At 41.4% G+C, this 17,470-nt stretch overlaps 1 long non-coding RNA gene across 1 annotated transcript in view; it reads right to left on the reverse strand.

Annotated features, from left to right (window-relative positions):
* Positions 1-17,470, reverse strand: part of LOC147117505 (uncharacterized) — a 47,024-nt gene that overhangs the window by 11,919 nt on the left and 17,635 nt on the right. The window contains exon 2 of the long non-coding RNA XR_015078458.1: positions 44-157. This is a non-coding gene — a long non-coding RNA (uncharacterized LOC147117505). The remainder of the gene's footprint in view (positions 1-43; positions 158-17,470) is intronic.

Consider the following 17,470-nt stretch of genomic DNA (forward strand, 5'->3'; position numbering starts at 1 on the left):
AGCATGTTGTCTTGTAGCATAAGAAACAACCAGCTTCACTCACCTGGGGCATGGGAGTTTAAGTGACAGACAATATTGGTAATCGAGCGTGTAACCTTCTGATTGGGATTGGAGCATCGGTTACTTGAGTTATTGGGCTGCACTGCGTGAAGCCACTCTGGAATAGACAGATAAACAGGCTGTTAGACAAAGACAAGATCTATCATACAGCATTGGGAGGGGTTGAGGTGGAAGAGAAAAGATTAAAAGCTGAATTAGAGTTACTGACGTAACAAAACTCACTACGCACTTGGTTTGAGCATAAAGCAAGGCTTTAATCAACTTGTTTCAGAACATGGAGGTCTAGTTGTACTTCACTAGTTCCCGGTCTTACAAAATGTCCCTGGATAGCTGGGGCCGACGTCAGAGTATTTATACTCCTTGGACAGCGCCATCAGCTGGCCATCCAGCGTTATTTCACGAGTAGTTTCTTGATGAATGATGAGATTTATAACAGTTACTGTATTTTTAAATGCCACATGTAACCACAATGGTCTCCGGTCATTCTACCTACCCACTGAATGGACAAAAACCTGGGGAAGAGTAAATTACAAAAGTGCCTTTTTCAGTTAAAAAGCATGCTTGTTTTGGACTGCGGTGTGCATGTTGTACATAGGGCAGACTTGTTTTGAAATGTTTCAAATTAGGCACTCTCATCATTCCTGGGGTTCTCAGAGCTTGAACTGCTGCTTCCGGTGCAAATGAAAACTGAAATATGAAGCAATTCAGTTAGGAATGAATACAAACTACGGTATGGACAGGATTGCAAAGTACTTGTCGACTGGTCCAACTTTGTACACAGTAGTGCTCCTCCCATGGTATTACTTTGCAATGTGAAATTATCCTTAATACAAGAAACTTTGTGATATCCGCACCGACGGGACCGGCGTGTTGCCGATCTATCAAAACTGCCGGACATACAAAGTTAATGTTGAAGCATACGGAGGTTTTCATCTCCATATCTGACAACAAACACTGTTGCTTAGCAACAGCTTCTAAAGAGTTGGCTGCAGCTGCAAGCGTCTCTAGCTGAAGCTGTTGCTATAGCTACAGACCTTGCAGTGCCTGGCTGGGAAAAAAAAGAACGAGAACTAAAAAAATTTATAGAAAACGGCTCCTGATTTTTGCCGTTAGATCGAGTATTCCAGACATACAACCTTCGGATAAACCAAAGTTTCCTGTAATGGTATTATGGTTATAGTTATATTATTTGAATGAACATAACCTCAAAAATGCTTTTATCACTGTTGCATGGTTTAAAGTGGATTGCGTTACATGTTTGGCCTCCTGGATGCAGAGTCAGATCTGGATTCTCTGAGCAATGTAATACAACACTAGCGTATTTTTAAAAAAATTCTTGACAGTTATGCTGCCTACTAAAATATGGGGCAGTTAATTCTTTAGGAGACAAAAGGAAACTGCAAAGGGATAATGATAAGATGGGGGAATGGGCTAAAAAGTGGCAGATGGAATTCATTGTTAGTAAGTGTGTGGTGATGTGGAAGGATAGAGGCTTTAGTGTGGATACAATGCAGATTCACTAGAATGCTGCCTGGTATAAGGAAATACAAATACAAAGGAGGACTAGAACAATGCAGGTCAATATGATAGAAGTGTTTAAAATTATGAAAGGATAGGACAGCGTAGATAGAAACAAACTGTTTCCAGTGGGTGAGAGGTCAAGAGATGGGGCCATAGATACACAATTAAATGCAAGGGATTTAGAACAGAAGGTAGGATAAACATCTTCACACAGAGTTGAGACTGTGAAATTCACTTTCAGGGTTAGTGGTTAAGGCTGAAACTAGATCAGCTACAAGCTTGGACAGGTGGATAAAGGGAATGGGATATTGGAACAGGGTGGATAAATGTGATTGGAACTGTTTGCTCGTCTGGAGGGTAAATGCCGACAGGGACTGGTGGGGCCGAATGGCCAGTTTGCTCAAAGCACATGTTCTTAATAAGTCAGACGTTACGCTGCTTTAGAAGAACAATAGCATTATACTATAACAATTGTTCTGATGCTAACAGGGATCGGTGTGTAGTCTGACCTATACCCTTTAAGGCCACAAGGTCTTACTGCTGTAAACTGGGAATTAACTAACTGACCTGAGGTGTGACAGAAATGCATCAATGTGCGACACCTGAAGTGTGACAAACCTTCTATGCATATACGGTTACAAATGTCTTGCTGCAATGCTCAAGGTAAGGTCAGAAGTGGGGATGTTTGCTGATGATTGCAGTGTTCAGTTCCATTTGCAATTCTTCAGGTAATGAAGCAGTCTGTGTCTGCATGCAGCAAGACCTGGACAATATTAAGGCTTAGGCTGATGAGTGGCAAGTAACAGTCGCACCACACAAGTGCCAGACAACGACCATCTCCAACAAGGGAGAGTCTAACTTTTGGCATTCAACGGCATTACCATCGCCAAATCCCCCACCAACAACATCCTGCGGGATCACAATTGACCAGAAACTTAACTGGACCAGTCACATAAATACTGTGGCTACAAGAGCAAGTCAGAGGCTAGGTATTCTATGGTGAGTAACTCACCTCCTGACTCCTCAAAGTCTTTCCACCATCTACAAGGCACTAGTCAGGAGTGTGATGGAATACTCTCCACTTGCCTGATGAGTGCAGCTCCAACAACACTCAAGAAGCTCAACAGCATCCAGGACACAGCAGCCTGCTTGATTGGCACCCCATCCAACACCTTAAACTTTCACTCCCTCCACCACCGGCGTACCGTGGCTGCAGTGTAGCATCTACAAGATGCATTGCAGCAACACTCCAAGGCTTCTTCGACAGCACCTCCCAAACCTGCGACCTCTACCACCTAGAAGGAAAAGGGCAGCAAGCACATGGGAACACCATCAGCTGCAGGTTCCCCTCCAAGTCACAGACCATCCTGACTTGGAAATATATCGCCGTTCCTTCATCGTCGCTGGGTCAAAATCCTGGAACTCCCTCCCTAACAGCACTGGGGGAGTACCTTCAGCACACGAACTGCAGCGGTTCAAGAAGGCAGCTCACCACCACCTTCTCAAGGGCAATAAACGCTGGCCTGGCCGGCGATGCCCACATCCCATGAACAAATAAAAATGTCTGATGATACACTGTTAAGGTGGGAGGTTTCTACCATATAATGCAAGTGTAGTATTCTGCTAAGGTGAATCAGTATCCCATTAAGGCCAAAATCTAATTGTTAACTAAACACAAGCTGGGGCCAGATTACAAGGAGCTCAAGGAACAGAACCTTATCTTTCAATTAGGCACTTTACAGCCTTCTGGATTCAACACGGAGTTCAACAATTTCAGTTCATGACCATTGCTCCCATTTTTTTTCCCCCAGACGGCAGCCGTTGGTGATGATTTTGCTATTGCCATTTACACCTCCTCTGGACCCATCTTTTGTTTCTTTACTTGTACCATTGCCATCTCCTTTTGCCTTGCACCATCATCCTTTTTATTAATCTCTCCTGCCTTCCACCCCATCACAGACCTTCCCTTTTGGTCTTTCCTCCACTCCCCTCTCTGCCGCCCCCCACCCCATCCCACTTTCGCTGCCTCTGTATTTGCTTAAAACTGCTAAATCTGTAATGTTTTCCAGTTCTGATGAAAGGTCATCAATCTGAAATGTTAACTCTGTTTCTCTCTCCACAGATGCTGCCTGACCTGCTGAGGATTTCCAGCATTACCTGTTTTTATTTCAGATTTCCAGCATCTGCAGTATTTTGCTTTTGTGTCAGATTACAATTGTTGTTTGGTTTGGCAACTATGCAGATTGGATCAGACTAGTCAGTTTCAGGTTGGAGGCCAGACGCCCCCAGCATTTTAAAATTGTTTTGCGCTGTGACTGCTGTGTACACTAGTTGGACTATTTTTAATATATTACTAGCAGACATCTCCCATGGCATTGCTCATATCAATCGAGTGAGGCACTGGTTTCTAATGAAAGAACAATATAACATGTAATGAATGTGAACCCGTGTTTAAGCTGTTTTGTCCTTTAATGGTGAGAAAATCTAACTGTTATAAGCAAATATAACCAAATCTATATCTGCAACTGCTTAAGGGTTTTATATTGGTGGGGACCAAAAGCAAATACACGGTAGTGCTCGAGGGAAAGCTCAATATATGGAATTTGGCAAGTAGTGATGAAAATTAAACTGGATACATATCAGAAGATGACAAAACATGCACAAGTAAGCGCTAAAGGGTGTCACTGACAAAGAAAGGTCCTGGAATTATAACAAAGATTTGGAAGACTTTTATGTTAACCTTTGTAAATACTGCAATGAAGTCTAGATTAATGATACTGAACTAGGCTGCAGACTCTGATGAAGCAGACAATACTTGTATAAATTTGCATAAAATAGCAGATGAAATTTAAGAGTAAAATGTAATCTGTGACAACACTCAAAAAAGGAGGGGTAAATGTAATGAATGGGGTCCAACTAGCTTGGGGAGATGCCAAGATATATCTGGGAGTGATAATAGACCGCAAACCATCCACATTCAATCATTTCAGAGCAACAATTAAAGACAACTGAATGCCAATTCAGTAGATTACGAGTTTGAGGTCATCATGCTGAAGCTGTATAGTACTCTGGAGAAGCTGAACCTTGAATAGTGTGTTTCAGTGAGCAGAACTAAACATAAGGGAGACACCCAGACGCTTGAGGCAAGCCACAAGCTTGATCTCTTGTGGCCAAGGATGGAGTTATGAGGAAAGCGCAGATAAACTTAGCTCTTCAGCCTTGAAAGGGGGCAAATGAGGGGACCACAGAGATATGCAAGATGGCTGGAACTTGCTTGAGCGGGGCATCTCATGGCATACACCGATGGTTAGACTTTTATCTCCATTATAAAAGATGTAATAGCAGAGCACTTGGAAAACAGTGACAGGATCAGACAAAGTCAACATGGATTTACAAAAGGTAAATCGTGCTTGACTAATCTACTGGAATTTTTTGAGGATGCAACTGGTAAAATAGATAAGGGAGAACCAGTGGATGTGGTGTATTTGGACTTTCAGAAGGCTTTTGATAAGGTCCCGCATAAGAGATTAGCGTGTAAAGTTAAGGCACATGGGATTGGGGGCAAGGTATTGACTTGGATAGAGAACTGGTTGGCAGACAGAAAGCAAAGAGTTGGAATAAACGGGTATTTTTCCGAGTGGCAGGTAGTGACTAGTGGGGTACCGCAGGGATCGGTCCTTGGACCCCAGCTATTCACAATATATATTAATGATCTAGACAAGGGAACTAGATGTAATATCTCCAAATTTGCAGACGACACAAAGCTGGGTGGGCATGTGTGCTGTGAGGAGGATGCCGAGAAACTCCAGGATGATTTGGATAGGTTGGGTGATTGGGCAAAAACATGGCAGATGCAATATAACGTGGATAAATGTGAGGTTATCCACTTTGGTGGCAAAAACAGGAAGGCAAATTATCTGAATGGCAATAGATTGGGAGAAGGGGAAGTGCAACGAGACCTGGGTGTCCTTGTGCACTAGTCGCTGAAGGTAAGCATGCACGTGCAGCAGGTGGTTAAGGCGGCAAATGGTGTGCTGGCCTTCGTAGCGAGGGGGTTTGAGTACAGGAACAAGGATGTCTTGCTGCAGTTGTACAGGGCCTTGGTGAGACCACATCTTGAGTATTGTGTGCAGTTTTGGTCGCCTTATCTGAGGAAGGATGTTCTTGCCATGGAAGGATGTTCTTGCCATGGAAGGAGTTCAGCGAAGATTCACCAGGCTGATACCTGGGATGGCAGGAAGGACGTATGAGGAGACATTGGGACGATTGGGCTTGTACTCGCTAGAGTTTAGAAGAATGAGAGGGGATCTCATTGAAACTTATAAAATTCTGACAGGACTGGACAGACTAGATGCAGGAAGGATGTTCCCGATGGTCGGGGAGTCTAGAGCCAGGGGTCACAGTCTAAGGATAAGGGGTAGGCCAATTAGGATAGAAATGAGGAGGAATTTCTTCACCCAGAATGTGGTGAACCTGTGGAATTCTCTACCACAGAAGGCAGTAGAGGCCAATTCATTAAATATATTCAAGAAGGAGTTGGATATATTTCTTAAGGCTAAAGGGATCAAGGGGTATGGGGAGAAAGCAGGGACCGGGTACTGAAATTGGATGATCAGCCATGATCGCATTGAATGGCAGAGCAGGCTTGAGGGGCTGAATGGCCTACTCCTGCTCCTATCTTCTATGTTTCTATACTTCAGCTCAACTTTTTTTGTGCCATAACTTGCTGGAAGTGCAAGCTGATAATGGCGGGGCGAGGGCAACAGGGCATCGAAGACCTCGGTGAATGACAGGACCAACATTATATCTCCTTAACCAATGAGATGTAAGGATTGAGAAAGAAACAGAGGTACGGAGAAGGAAGGTGAATTAGAGCCAAATCAGGTACAGAAAGAGAAATAAAGGGTAAGTAAGATTAGGTTGAGAGAGAGAGAAAAAAAAGAGAAAGGACATTTTAAAAAAATTAACAATTAATACCTGAAGGAATAAATCTCCAGTTTAAATGATTCACTTTCTGGGGCAGAGAGGTTGATTAACATTCATTAATATTTATCATGTCGTTAAAAGGGTGCTTGCTCTATTAATTACTAGACTCAACTTTCTGTGGTGTGTTTAATAAGCAATTAACGTGCAAATCCAGCAAGTTCTTAAAAATAACAGGGAGGCTAAGGGCAAAATGCTGTTTGCGTGAAGCAAATAGCAGAGCAGCGTAAACTGTCCAGTGAGTTCTGAAGATTTGCAACTCATAAGCCTATCTCTTAATCCCCTGAATTTGCCGGCTGATTTGCAAAATAGTAACAATGTGCGTCATATTCATGCCATTATTTTTTTCCAAGCAAGATCCGGCCCATGTCGTTTAATAGGAAAGCTTAATCCTGAGCACTATTTCAAGTTCTCACAAGTGCAAACCAAGGGGGCATCAGAGCTACAACTCACATTGATATAGCTCCTTTAATGCAGAAAGCATCCCAAGACACGGCTGAGGTTAAAGAAAAGAACTTGCATTTATATAGCACCTTTTACAACCCGAGGACGTCCTAAAGTGCTTTACAGCCAATGTAGTATGTTTGAAGTGCAGTCATTGTTGTAATGTAGGAAACATGGCAGCCTATTTGCACACAGCAAGCTCCCACAAACAGCAATGGGATAAATGAGCAGATCAGCTGTTTTAGTGATGTTGGTTGAGGAATAAATATTGGCCAGGACAGCGGGAGAACTCCCCTGCTCTTCTTCGAATAACACCATGGAATCTTTTATGCCCACCTGAGAGGGCAGATAAGTTTAATGTCTCATCCGAAAGACAGCACCGCCAACTGTGTAGCACTTTCTCAGTACTGCACTGAAGTGTCAAGTTTTTGGAGTGGGACTTGAACCCACAACCTTCTGAGGTTCAGAGTAACACAAGTAGGCCATTCAGCCCCTTGAGCCTGTTCTTCCATTCACTTAGATCATGGCTGATCTGTACCTCAAATCCATTTACCCATCTTTGTTCCATATCCCTTGATACCCTTACCAAAAAAGATGTGTTGATAAGTCTTAAAAATCTTAATTGACCCAGCATCTACAGCCTTTTGAACATAAGAATTAGGATAAGTAGGCCATACAGCCCCTCGAGCCTGCTCCACCACTCAGTAAGATCTCTACCTCAACTCCACTTTCCCGCCCAATCCTAGTATCCCTTGATTCCCCTAGAGTCCAAAAATCTATCTATCTCCGCCTTGAATATACTCAGCAACTGAGCATCCACAGCCCTTTGGGGTAGAGAATGCCAAAGATTCACAACTCTCCGAGTGAAGAAATTCCTCCTGATCTCAGTCTTAAATGGCTGACCCCTTATCCTGAGACTATGCCCCCTAGCTTTAGGCTCTCCAGCCAGGGGAAACAACCTCTCAGCATCTACCCTGTCAATCCCCCTAAGAATCCTATATGTTTCAATGAGATCACCTCTCATTCTTCTAAATTCAAGAGCGTATAGGCCCAATCTACTCAGAATCTCCTCATGGAGCAACCCGATCAATCTTAGGGATCAATCTAGTGAACCTTCGTTGCACCGCCTCGAAGGCATGTGTGTCCTTCCTCAGATAAAGCGACCAAAACTGTACACAGTACTCCAGGTGTGGTCTCACCAAAGCCAAGACTTCCTTACTCTTGTACTCCAAGCCCCTTGCAAGGCCAATATGCCATTTGCCTTCCTAATTGCTTGCTGTACTTGCATGCTAACTTTGTGTTTCTTGTATGAGGACACCTAAATCTCTAATACCAACATTTCATAGTTGCTCACCATTTAAAAAAATCTGTTTTTCTATTCTTCCTACCAAAATGAATAACCTCACATTTTCCCCACATTATACTCCATCTGCTACCTTATTGTCCACTCACTTAACCTGTCTATATCCCTTTGCAGGCTCTTTGTATCCTCCTCACAGCTTACTTTCCCACCTAGCTTTGTATTGTCAGGAAACTTGAATACATTGCACTCGGTCCCTTCAGCTAAGTCATTAATATATAGATTGTAAATAGCTGAGGCCCAAGCACTGATCCTTGCGGGACCCCGCTAGTTAGTCTGCCAACTGGAAATTGACCTGTTTATCCCTACTCTCTTTTCTGTCCGTTAACCAATCCTCTATCCATGCTAATATATTACCCCCAACCCCATGAGCCCTTATCTTGCGTAGCAACCTTTTATGTGGCATCTTACCGAATGTCTTTTGGAAACTCAAATATACTACATCCACTGGTTCCCCTTTATCTACCGTTCTAGTTACATCCTCAAAAAACTCTAATAAATTTGTTAAACACAATTTCCCTTTCATAAAACCATGTTGACTCTGCCTAATCACATTATGATTTTCCAAGTGCCCTGTTACCACTTCCTTAATAATGGATTCCAGCATTTTCCCCGACAACTGATGTCAGGCTACCTGGCCTGTAGTTCCCTGTTTTCTCTCACTCCTTTCTTGAATAGCAGGGTTACATTTGCTACCTTTCAATCCGCTGGGACTGTTCTAGAATCTAGGGAATTTTGGAAGATCACAACCAATGCATCCACTATCTTTGCAGCCACTTCTTTTAGAACCCTAGGATGTAGGCCATCAGGACTAGGCGATTTGTTAGTTTTTTGGGGAAAGGCGTTCCAAATTTCCACTGTCCATTGTGTGAAAAAATGCTTTCAAGTGCCCCAAGTTCCCCTCCAAGTTGAACACCATCCTGATTGGACATATATTGTTCCCTCATTGTCGCTGGGTCAAAATCCTGGAACTCCCTATCCAATAGAATTGTGGGAGCACTTTCATCACACGGAGTGGAGCAGTTCAAGAAGGCATCCCACCACCACCTTCAAGGGCAACTAAGGATGGCCAATACATGGCAGCCTTGCCAGCGACGCCCACATCCCAAAATTGAATAAAAAAGTCACTGTCTCTGATGATAGATTCCAGTAACTTCCCCACAATGATGTTAAACTGACAGGTCTGCAGTTACATGGTTTCACCCTCCCTTCCTTCCCTCTCCTCACATGTTTCTTTTGATACCCTGGGGTGGAAACCATCAGGTCCTGGAGATTTAAATCCCATTATTTTCTCCACTACTATTTTTCACATATATATTCGCTCCAATTACTTATTTTTAGGTTCCCTTGTATCATAGGTATTGCGACCCTTCCTCCACTGTGAAAACAGAAACAAAAGTACTCATTTAACAAGTCTGCCATTTCCTTATTATCCATTATAGTCTCATCTCCATCAGTCTTTAATGGGCCCACATTTCCCATTACCACTCTCAATATATTAATAAAAACTTTTGCTTTTCACTGATATCCATTGCAAGATTTTCATATTGCTTTTTGCATCTCATTACTTTCTTTGTATCCCTTTGCTGCTGCTTATAGCTCCCAGTCCACTGGATTGCCACTTTTCCTTGCATTTCATTAAGCCTTTTCCATTGGCTTGATACTGTCCACATGCGTGTACACACCTGCACATGTACACACACGCATACACGCACACACACAACTCACTCCCTCCAAGTAACCAACCCATAAACTAACTTGAGCTTCCACTTTTATTCTCCTACTACCCACTGCTTTACAGAATTACTTACAGAATTTAGTCAGATTGAAATTGATGCATTACATAATCTACCTTGAGAACTACTGTAAAACAGCTGCAAATATTTTCAGATGTCAAAACAATTTGGAAAATTACAAAATATTTGCAATAATTCGCCAGCTGTGCTGTCCTTGGAACTTTCTAAAACAGCTCTATGCTCCCATGGCATCTCATTTTTCTTAATTCAGAAAGTTACCGGAAACTCTAAAGCATTACCAAAATATTTTAATGCCAACAGTTCTATACGCCATTCTAGCAAAAAAATTTTAGTGCATACAACAAATCAGCCCAATCGCAAACGGCCAACCATCAGAAAAAATTCAGACCAACACCAAATTGAAAGCCAGTCATTGGGCAAATACCTATCCCGCCATCATTTGCCTGGGGTCAGGAGCGTGTAGCTCTTGCAGAGGTGAGTATTCATACAGGACTCCATTTGACCTCCCAGCAATGCTGGTACTCTTTCAGCAGCTGGGCAGACTGAAACCCATTTAAGAAGAGTCTCTTGCTCAAGGGTGTTAATGTGAGGGTGAGTGCATTTGAACTTTTGCTGAAAATCTAACAGTTAATCACTGGCCCAGATGAGTGCTCCAATAGAATAAAAATCTATGGATGGTTTCATAATTAGGAGTTGGCAGTCTCAATAACTCATGACCAAGAAAGCTGCAAGTGTGAAATAAATTGACGTCTTCACAATGTATTCTATTTTTATTACATACATGGATAATTAAATAATTTTAAACTTATTAAAATTAGTTTAATGATACATTATATTCCATTGCGTGATTGGTTTCAGTGACATCTCTGGTGGTTTCAGTGACATCTCTGGTCTATTTTTCCTGTATTGATTGTTCACAGCATTTATAGTCATTTTTCAGAATTTTCTGTTCATTTTTAAAAAAAACTTATGAAGCAAAAGAAATTGAGAGGAAAATTAACCAACAATAATGTGATGGCATCAGTTTTTCTTTTACACACGCAGGCACACAGAAATGAGTGCACAAAATTACAATGACTTCCCACACAAATCTCTTCTGCAAGGTCGAACAGCAGGCTAGCCTACATGCAGGAACATTGCAGGCAGGGCTCCAGACTGGACAAGAATTGGTCGAAATAGCTGGATGGAGATGGATGGAGTTACTATTTGAACCTGTAGGTTATAATTTAATACTCTAAGTTGTTTGAGAGTTATGGTCAACACAAAGAGCTGTAGGATAGTGTGTACCTGTAGGATTTAGTAAACATTAAGGATCTATAACCATTTTTATATAACTATATATGAAATTGTATGTTAAAAACCTAAAAAGCCTGTATAAAATGGCAAATGGTTGAGACCAAAGCAGGATGGGAAAATTATGCCAACCTGACTAAAAACTGCTTTTAAATTACTGAAATAATGGAATGTAGTGCTAAGTAAATACGGAGACTGTCAGGGACATGGAATTCGGTAATGTTATGGAAGAGAGATGGGAGTTGGAGCCTTCATTTTAGAAACAGCGGAATAGACAAACTGTTTAGAAAACACTGCAAGGATGTTCTGTAAAGTGAAGTTCTTAGATAAGGGTATTTTGTTATGCACAGAAATAGGCTTAGCGGAACTAATGAGGTCATAAGATGATTGACAAGAAAAGGGGAGGGAATCATAGACCGTACTTGTGAAGGTCAGAATGGCGAGATAGTTGCTATGTATTTTGAAGGGAAAAAAGGTATAAAGGAACAGCTACTGAACACTAGAAGCAGCACAAAACCAGAGGATGAGAAGCTTCAGTCAACAGAACACAGCGAGAGAATAAAGAGACCGCGCCACAGTCACTCGGAAGGAACGCCGGGGTTCAATGAACAGACTGCGACTATCTTCTTGTTAAGTATTGCTTCTTTGTATTGGATGTTTAATGCTTAATAAACCTGTTTCACTGATACACAATATACCTGTACCCAGAGTGGTTTGTGTAGTCACGGACAAATTATTAAAAAGAGCTTTTGAAAGCTACAGAGCTAGATAAATCATATTCCATGAGTCTTCATTACATATCCTGGCTGTATATCATGTTAATCATCAATATGGCAAAGGCCATTAAGAATGGTTGAACACATTTACGTTATAGAACCACTTCCACTGGAAGATTCCTTGTTGCCACTCTTGTTTATATGGCTGGGCAGATTCAGCAAAGGTTAACTCTACATGAGGGAAGTTTATACCTGCACAGTTCCCACAAAGCCCCACTGACAACTTTTGAGCAACTGGTATGGGGGGGGGGGGGGGGAAGGTCCCTATAGGGCAGCAATAGAGATAGCCTGCTGGATGCTGCTAGCAGTCGCTGTTTACATCTGCGGCCAGAATTCCTCCTCGGGCAAAGTCTTGGTGCCCCCATTGGCACTACCGGCACTTTATTTACTTTATACAGTTATTTTTTAGTCAGAGACAACCATGTAAAAGTAAATTGAGTGTTAGTGATACATTACTTTCCTTTATGGTTTGTTTGTCATGTAGCAGAATTATATTAATGACTTAGATAACACAATAGAGAGCTGATAAGACAAAGATTCGTGGCATAGTGAGGTGTGTAGACAGGAGCATAAAGTTACAAAAAAAATAAAGACTTGCATTTATATAGCACCTTTCACAACCACTGGACAACCCAAAGCGCTTTACAGACAAAATATTGTAATGCAGGAAACACGGCAGTCATTTGTGCACATCAAGCTCCCACAAACAGCTATGTGATAATGACCAGATAATCTGTTTTAGTGCCATGGGATCTTTTATGTCCACCTGAGAACGCAGACGGGGCCTCGGTTTAATGTCTCATCCGAAAGACGGCACCTCCAACAGTGCAGTCCTCTCTCAGTACTGCCCTGGAGTGTCAGCCTAGAGTTTTGTGCTCAAGTCCCTGGATTGGGACTAGAAACCACAACCTTCGGACTCAGAGGCGAGGGTGCTACCAACTGAGCTCTGCAATAAGAGTTAAGCTTGTGTAACAAAATATAAATAATAGCTGAAGCCACGGAATTGCATCATTCCTATAGAGAAGAACATTACTGCAGTGAATTGCTAAAAGTGGCCGAGTAAAGTACAAATATATGCTTTTTTATTTGATTAGTACATTACTTGTTGATTTCTCTTGGTGCTTCTCATAGACAAATGTTTAAAGCATCAAATCTAAAGTTATAAATTAATAAATTGAGCTGGAGGAGCTCCTTGAATTGTGAAGGAATAAACCATATCACCGATTCAGAAAAAGACACCATCTTATGAAAGAATTCTGGCTTTATTAAAACAGGACAAACTGGGTTTGGAAATTTGGAAACTATGAAAACATTCTGGCTATTGAGATCAGACAGTTGTTGACCCTGAATAAATAACCTTATTGAAACAGAAGGTGAAGGGCTCAGACAGGCTGAACTTTTGGGAGCGAAACAATGGCTCACCCTGGATAAGGTGTTCTAATTTACACTTCGTAAAGAAGCACACAAGATAAGGAACATCAGCCCTCGTAAAGATGACAATGTAAGGAACATCTGCCGTCACAGCGTTTTTATATGGTAAACTTAGAACACCTAGAGATGAGACACGAGTCTGGCTGAGGTGGCAGTAAGAGTTGCAGAGGTCTGCAGAAAAATGACTAGAGATAGAGATAATCAGCTTGCATCAGCCAAAAACCTTAAAGGAAATACCACTGGAAAAAGGTATACATATTGAACGCTCAAATGGGATTGTTGACTTGCTTTAATTGGGCAAAGTGATTCTCGGCTTTAGAGGCGGCTCTGTAGTCTCCAACTCTTTGTACCTCGGGGATCAAAGGTATTCGATATTGGTGGATATCCTGTAGAACACTTTAAGAGCTGCAATACTGTAGTGAAGTCAAGGTTTAAAAGTAAGATTCTCTGATAATAAGATCATAAATTCTCTCTTTTTGGAACTGTTAATGTTGCAATTGATTCACCAACTGTAAATTGCATGTTAGCTCTTTAATAAATATATATTTTTAGAATTGTCTCAAATAAGACTTCTGTATCAAAAACTCACAAACTCAATCTCTGTACACTCTTTGGTGGAGAGTTACAGAACTCTGGGGGAGTTTTCCGGACCGTTATAATATCCGGAAGGTTACAGTCTAGCTAAACTTATTAAAAGCACTATCTGGAGGACGGTAACATTCTCGGGTTGTTCCTTTCCTTTAGGGAGAGATAGTCCAGGCCTTTAGACCCAATTAAGCATCTTTAGGATTCGGCTACCTCAAACTTTAGTTGAAAGTGAACGTCTTGAGAAATACGCCTGATCCGGGTAGCTGCAAAGGGGCTAGGAATGGTAATTATCCCTTCAGTATTACAAATTGTATTCAATGTGTAGACTGAGTGAGTAACTTACTTGAACCCACAACCTTCTGACTCAGAGTCGAGGGTGCTACCAATTGAGCCACCGCTGACACACAAAGAGACACTGATAGATTAAGTCAGTGGGCAAAACTGTGGCAAATGGATTTTTATGCAGGTAAATGCGAGGTCATCCATTTTGGACCAAAAACATGATAGATTGACTATTTTTTTTAAATGGTGGAAAGCTAGGAACAGTGGTGGTCCAAAGAGATTTAGGGTTTTTTTTTTTTTTTACAGATCATTAGAACATAAGAACTGCTGAGGGAGTTTGAGGAACTAGAATCTAAATTATTAAGCAGAACCTCAAGGGTAATAATCTCTGATTACTACCTGAGCCACTCACAAATTGCCATAGGGTCCAGCAGATCAGAGAGTTAAATGTGTGGCTCAAAGCGTGGTGTGGGAGGAAGGTGTTTCAATTAATGGGGCACTGGCACCAGTACAGGGGAAAAGGGAGCTGTTTGGTTGGGACAGCCTTCACTTAAACCAGGCTAGGACCAGGGTCCTGGCAAATCGAATAACTAGGGCTGTATATAGGGCTTTAAACTAACAAAAAGGGTTGGGGGGGAGGGAGAGAAAGAGGGTCGGGTGAGGGAAAATTTAAAGAGAAAGTCAAGGCAATAGAGCAGTGTATCGATTTGGGTAAAGAAAAGCAGAGTGTGATAGGAAGAGACAGGGAGTTTAACAAAAGAAAAATGCATCAGCGAATAAGGTGATAGGAAATTATGGTAAAAAATTTAAATTAAAGGCTCTTTATCTGAATGCACAAAGCATTTGTAACAAGATAGATGAACTAGTGGCACAAATACAGATAAATGGGTTTGATCTGATAACCATTACAGAGACGTGGTTGCAAGGTGAACAAGGTTGGGAACTAAATTTTCCAGGGTACTTGACGTTTCGAAAAGACAGGTAGAATAGAAAAAGGGGGGTGGTGGTAGCCTGATAATAAAGGATGACATAAGGACAGTAGTGAGAAAGGATCTTGACTCAGAAGATCAGGAAGTAGAATCAGTATGGTCGGAGATGAGAAATAACGAGGAGCAGAAAACACTGGTTTTTGGTTTAAATGCCCTCTAACAGTAGCTATGCCGTTGGCCAAAGTAATAATCAAGAAATAACAGGAGCTTGTAACAAAGGTAATGCAATAATTGTGGGGGACATTAATCTTCATAAAGACTGGACAAATCAAATTGGCAAAGGTAGTCTGGAGGATGAGTTCATGGAATGCATTCAAGACAGTTTCCTTGAACAACACCTTGTGGAACCAACCAGGGAACAAGCTATTTTAGATCTTGTATTGTGTAGTGAGACAGGGTTAATTATTAGTCTCATAGTAAAGGATCTTCTGGGACAGAGTGATCATAATATGATAGAAATTCACATTAACTTTGATAGTGACATACTTAAGTCCAAAACTAGAGTCTTAAACTTAAATAAAGGCAATTACATAGGTATGAGGGGCGAGTTGGCTAAGGTAGTTTGGGAAAATAGATTAAAAGGTATGACTGTAAATTAGCAGTGGCAAACATTTAAAGAAATATTTCAAAAATCTCAACAAATATACATCCCATTGACAAAATAAAAATGCCACGGAAAAAGTGATCCATCCGTTGCTAACTAAAGAAATTAACGACAGCATTACATTAAAAGAGGCTTATAAATGTTGTGAATAGTAGTAAACCTGAGGATTGGGAGAGTTTAAGAAACCAGCAAAGGATGATCAAAATATTGATAAAAAGGGAAAAAATAGAATGAGAATAAACAAGCAAGAAATATAAAAACAGATTGTAAGAGCTTCTACAAGTATGTAAAAAGTAAGAGAGTAGCAAAAGTAAATGTGGGTCCCTTAAGAGACCGAGACAGGAGAAATTAGAATGGGGAATAAGGAAATGGCAGAGACGTTAAACAAATATTTTGTATCTGTCTTCACAGTAGAAGACATAAAAAGCATATCAAAAATAGTGGGGAACCAAAGGGTTGAGAATCTAATGGGGCTAAAAGCCAACAAATCCACTGAACCTGATGGCCTATATCCTAGAGTTCTAAAAGAGGTGGCTGCAGAGATAGTGGATGCCTAAGAAGGAGAAGGATGCACTGGTTGTGATATTCCAAAATTCCTTAGATTCTAGAATGGTCCCAGGGAATTAGAAGGTAGCAAATGTAACACCGCTATTCAAGAAAGGAGAGCGAGAAAACCAAGAACTACAGGCCAGTTAGCCTGACACCAGTCAGTCATTGGGAAAATTCTGGAATCCATTATTAAGGAAGTGGTAACAGAGCACTTAGAAAATCATAATATAATTAGGCAGAGTTAACCTGGTTTTATGATAGGAAAACAGTGTTTGGCATTTATTTTTAAGGAGGAACAAAGTGCCACATAAAAGTTTGTTACGCAAGATAAGGGCTCATGGGTTGGGGGTAATATATTAGCATGGATAGAGGATTGGTTGACGAACAGAATACAGAGAGTAGGAATATTTTCAGGTTGGCAGGCTGTAACTAGTGGGGTGCCACAAGGATCAGTGTTGGGCCTCAGCTATTTACAATCTATATTAATGACTTAGATGAAGGGACCGCCGGTTGCAATGTATCCAAGTTTGCTAACGTTACAAAGCTAGGTGGGACAGTAAGCTGTGAGGAGGACACAAAGAGCCTGCAAAGGGATATAGACAGGTTAAGTAAGCAGGCAGCAAGGTGGCAGATGGAGTATAATGTAGGGAAATGTGAGGTTATTCACTTTGGTAGGAAGAATAGAAAAACAGAATATTTTTTTAAATGGTGAGAAACTATTAAATGTTGGTGTGGAGAGAGATTTAGGGGCTAAAAATTCAGGGGCATTAAGCCACCCATTAGTGGCAAAATATCGCAAAATGAGGGCGGCTGGTGGCAGGTCCCGCGGCGTC

This window comes from Somniosus microcephalus, chromosome 5, assembly GCF_052327205.1.
Source record: "Somniosus microcephalus isolate GS21.2 chromosome 5, FLI_Smic_1.0, whole genome shotgun sequence".
NCBI lineage: Eukaryota > Metazoa > Chordata > Chondrichthyes > Squaliformes > Somniosidae > Somniosus > Somniosus microcephalus.